Source organism: Culex quinquefasciatus, chromosome 2 (genome assembly GCF_015732765.1).
Source record: "Culex quinquefasciatus strain JHB chromosome 2, VPISU_Cqui_1.0_pri_paternal, whole genome shotgun sequence".
NCBI classification, from domain to species: domain Eukaryota; kingdom Metazoa; phylum Arthropoda; class Insecta; order Diptera; family Culicidae; genus Culex; species Culex quinquefasciatus.
The window spans coordinates 175,045,490-175,050,336 of NC_051862.1; the positions used below are offsets into that span (position 1 = coordinate 175,045,490).

At 45.2% G+C, this 4,847-nt stretch overlaps 1 long non-coding RNA gene across 1 annotated transcript; it reads left to right on the top strand.

Annotated features, from left to right (window-relative positions):
• The first annotated feature begins 3,137 nt into the window (after nt 1–3,137).
• Nucleotides 3,138–3,985, top strand: LOC119767365. Its single transcript, XR_005277473.1, has 3 exons — nt 3,138–3,499; nt 3,562–3,626; nt 3,683–3,985. It is a non-coding gene; the product is annotated as an uncharacterized LOC119767365 (long non-coding RNA).
• The last annotated feature ends 862 nt before the right edge of the window (nt 3,986–4,847 follow it).

Here is a 4,847-nt window from a genome sequence, read left to right on the forward strand (position 1 = left end):
AAAAGACCTCGCACAGTTTGAAACGCCACTACACTTGGCCAGGTATGAGCGCACAGGTGAAAAAGTTCTGCCGCGAATGTTTCAAGTGTCAAACGTCGAAAGCGCCCAACTTGAACACTACCCCACCGATGGGAGCGCAGAAAGAGTTTGTGGAACATCCTTGGCAATTTATAACACTGGACTTCGTGGGACCACTTCCGGTGTCAGGTAGAGGTCGACACACGTGTCTGTTGGTTGTCACGGACGTATTCAGCAAGTTTGTGCTGGTGCAACCGTTTCGAGAAGCAAAAGCTAGCTCGGTGGCCGAATTTCTCAAGAATATGGTATTCTTACTCTTTGGTGTACCGGAAATAGTGTTAACGGACAACGGAACACAATTTACCTCGAAGCTTTTCCGACAACTTCTCGAAGAATTCAACGTAACCCATTGGCTCACCCCGTCGTACCACCCACAGGTGAATAACACGGAACGCGTGAATCGGGTGATAACAACAGCGATTCGAGCAACTCTGAAGCAACACAAGAACTGGGCTGATAATCTGCAAGAAATTGCATGCGCAATCCGGAGTGCGGTACACGACTCGACTAAACACACACCGTACTTTGTCGTCTTCGGTCGAGAGATGGTATCGGACGGTCGAGAATACCGAAGAATGCGTGATTTGCCGGTTGCAGAGGAACAAAAAGATGGAGAAGAACAAAAACGAAGGAAACAACTCTTGAAAGATGTCAAAAATCAATTATTCAAAGCCTACGAACGACACAGGAGGACATACAACCTTCGCTCTAATGCCTGCTGCCCCACCTACACCGCAGGTGAAACGGTTTTGAAAAGAACGTTTGAACTTTCTGACAAAGCCAAAGGGTTCAGTGCGAAACTAGCGCCAAAATACGAGCCAGCAGTTGTCAGAAAGGTTGTTGGAAAACATTGCTATGAGCTTGAAAATCAAAAAGGCAAACGACTAGGAGTTTTCTACGCGAACCATCTTAAAAAAGTTCCATTTACCGAAGTAGACTTTTATTCACGATTTTACAGCTATGAACTCCCTTTTAAGGGTGACCAGATTTGAAGTTTCGAACAAAATACCAATTGGGTAAAGCATTCAGGTTAGACGTGACCTTTGGAGGGTTCAGGGTGAGGATCAGAAGCTAACAGAGTACTTCGTGAACTCGTCTGGAAGTTGTGAATGAGTGGGTTGAAGCGATGGTGAAGAGAGCGGCAACTGATCTAAGACGATCGATTGAGCAGTAGAAATCGAAGAAAGGGAGCTGTTCGTTGAGTTCGCTAGTATCAGGGCTGAGCATAGACGATGACCTGTTAAAGTAAGCCACTTAATTGTGTGATACGAATGTGAGCGAGTCTCCGCGATGATTGTAACTCCTAGTACTTATGAATGAGAACGGTGATGATCTTTAGTTCTCGAAACGCTAGTTAAGTTGCACGTCTCAACACCCCAAGTCGCTGAAACTCATTCACAAACAACTCCCAAACGAAGCTCTGTCCTCAGGTTGGCAATAACATTCGGCTTTGCCTTACCCAACCAGCCATGAATCTGTCCATAAAGGGGGGAAAGTGGAAGAAGAAGACACCCCACACGCCCACAAGGTGGAAACACTTGTGGAAATGTAAATTTTGTACATAGTAGTTAGTAATTGTTTACGTTAGTCGCGCCTATGGCCCTACGTTAACCTAATGTTAATTTTTGTTGAATTTATGTGAGTAGTTTGTTTAAAACTCACAATATTATTTGTTTTTCGGCATAATTGTATGAATTCGTTTTTTTTGGTTGTTTTTCCGTGACGTCATCCTCATCCATCGATAGTGTCAATATTTTGTTTGGTTATTATTATCCATCGCTAAGCCAACATGTTTTACCAACCGAGCCGGATCAACTAAAAATACAGAACACAGAGCATTAGTCAAAGTCATTAGGAAGTAAAATTAGGAACGTTACTTACAATTTTTCTGTTAGGGACCACAACCAGTAGTTAATTAAACCAAAATCCACCGATTAGTCCTTCTGCAATCAATTATGAGTCCAATCTGCATCCCAAGAGCGTGGTTGTTTTGATCGTAACCAGGTGCGAAGCATTTGTTCTTGCAGCCAAACACCTGGGAAACGAAGACAAAAGATCTGCTTTTAGCGAAACATAGACTAGATACATAAAATTTAGTCACACTTCCCGCAAATAACACGAATTTTGAAAATCCGGCTCCGCAACACACGTTTTCGAGTAAATACAATTTTCAACTAAATCCGTCTGACAGTTGTTTGTTATGGTTCCTTTTTCGTTGGTAACCGTGAGTGAATGAGTTACCAAGGTGGTGAGTGACGACTTGCGACCTGAGTGCATGCGACGAGGGGTGAATGAGTGTTTGTAATTACATGTTTTCTCACAATTTTTTTTACGAAGAATTGTTGATGAATTTTACTATGCTTTTTATGTGTGTACGATACGTTTTCGGGATTTATCCTGGAGTGTTTCGGCACATGTAGAGCGGTTTTTTGTTGTGGGAAATTTTTTCGTCTTTGTGTTCTCGGAATTCATTCTGAGGTGAAGACAATCAGGACCCACAGGTGTAATAAAGTGGAAAGCAGAGCGTTCTGATTTTTTCGGGAAGTTACTTCTGGAGTAGGACGTCTTTGCAATTCACTAGTTGTTGTGGAAGTAGGAGTTTTGCTTCTCTGGAATTCTGATCAAATTTCAGGTGATAGCATTTTTATTGTTATTGTTATTCTTCGGAAGTTTTATGTATGAATGAGTTTACCAACGAAATAAAGTCCAAGATTTGTAGTTCCACAATTTTTTGTTTTCCTCAAATATTTTATAGTCTCAGCTATAATTTCAAGTTCTTTAGTTTTCATCATTTCTGCCATAGCCACAGTAGTTTCAATAGTTTGCCCTACGAAAATTTGGTTGTTTTACAACCAAATTTTCGTAAATTTAGTAGGGGATGATGTAACATGGTCACTCTATTCGTTTAGTTGTTTTTCATTCAGCTATAATAATTTAATATAAACAAGTCCAACTGAATCAAGGGTTTGTGTCGAAGCTAGCACATGGCAAGCTTCAGTAGAACAGTGCTACACCTCACTTCCTCACACCCTCGCCAATCCGTCCGATAAGCCAAACAGTCCTGGAGAAAGCACAACTTGCACCACCACGTATGGGAAGACTTGCTGGGTTAAACCTGCTGAGAGGAACTTGCACGATCAAGCCCTCTCGGAAAGCCTGGAATGAATCAGAACAGGAAAGCCAGATGACAAATGTGTAAGAGGGAACGAGATGCCTTCAGTAATATTCCCAAAATCTGTTCGGGTAAATTCGTTACTCGAAACTACGAAATTTCTCACGAAATTACGTACTTCCGTTCAACCTTTCCCTAATGACGCTTTCTGAGGAAAGTTACAATTTCTACTCGTCCACTTGGTCCTGAGTCGCGGAAGAGGCAGCAGCGCCGATCCAGTAGTCTAGCCCCCCGGTGTGTTTAGTGACGGTAACTCGAGTGAAACGTGTGATCTGTAGATTTGTGTAGTTAATCTTTGTTCTTTCCTGTAGTGTCCAACCTTAGCTTAGCTAGTAGTTTGTGCGGTCCGATTCTGTGTGCGAAGAGGAATTAAAAGGTAAAGTACCTAGTGTGTGTGTTGATGTGTGATGTGTGTTAATCGTCGCCAAACAGCCGACGACGGCGTTCTGTTCTAGAGTCGGAACCAACCGCCTCCTACCAGCTCGTGCTCGCCACACCGCCACCAAAAGCCTTAGCCGCCCTGCTGACCCCGCGGTCTCAGCGATCGAGCCCCGGAAGTCCCACTGGGATCCGGAAGGGAGACCACACGCTACACGTGGCTCCAGGGAGAGCCATCCATCGCGCCAGCCGTTCCTGTCCAGCCGCTGGTCCAGATTCGCCGCAGGAGTTCACCAGACCGTAGACGTCGGTCCACGTGGTCACGCGCCGTCCAGGTTCCCGAAGGAGGCGACCCGTCCACCAGGCCGGCCAGCCGGCCAAGCCTAATTTCAACCAGGCCGCCCCCTTAAGATCGCGCGCCTTTCATCTGCTCCAGAAGGATATCGCACCGCGTGGTGCACTAGCGACGCGTAAGCCAATCAACGAAACCGGTCCGTGAGTACTCACCTGTTACGAAAAAACCGCATGCGTACGCACTCGTAGACGTCGTCCGAGTTGCCAAAAACACACACACATTTTCTAAGGCTCGTTGCCCTTTCCCGAGCCTAGTTCCGTTGGTCACCGTTGCACCTGTGACCTCCGGGCTAACGTAACCAAGCCCAAGAACAAATCCGCACACAGATAGTTAGTAGAGAGAGAGAGAGAACCAAGAAGAGAAGAGGAAATGAACACGTAGGACACTACAAACATGTAACTTAAACCTAGGTTAAAAATGTACAATTAAAACCCACATTTAGCATGCAATATAATTCGTTTTTCACCTCCCCCAAGACGTTGTTAGCGTAGTTGTTTTTGGTGAACGAAATGTCTCTCTCGCCAGATTAGTTGCACGGGTCTAGAGGTCTCTCGCTTCGCATTCGACGTCTCCACGTTTTTGTTACTGTTGTTTTACTCCAAGTGCAAGGCTGCTTGGGAATCTCAGCCTGGGGTCTTTTCCCGTCGCAGCGATTGGTGCGGGGGTAGAAATTATCCTGTGAGGATCCAGAGCGAACAGGTGATTGGTTGTTCGGACGGACAACGGGTTGCCCGTTCAGTTTTGGATATTTTTGGAGTCATCACACGCGAAGCGGAGTACCTCTTACCCATTTTGAGTCCCTTGAACGTTCCCCCATTCATTTCAGGTTTTACAAAACGACCCGCCCTGCGGCTGGGTCTAGTC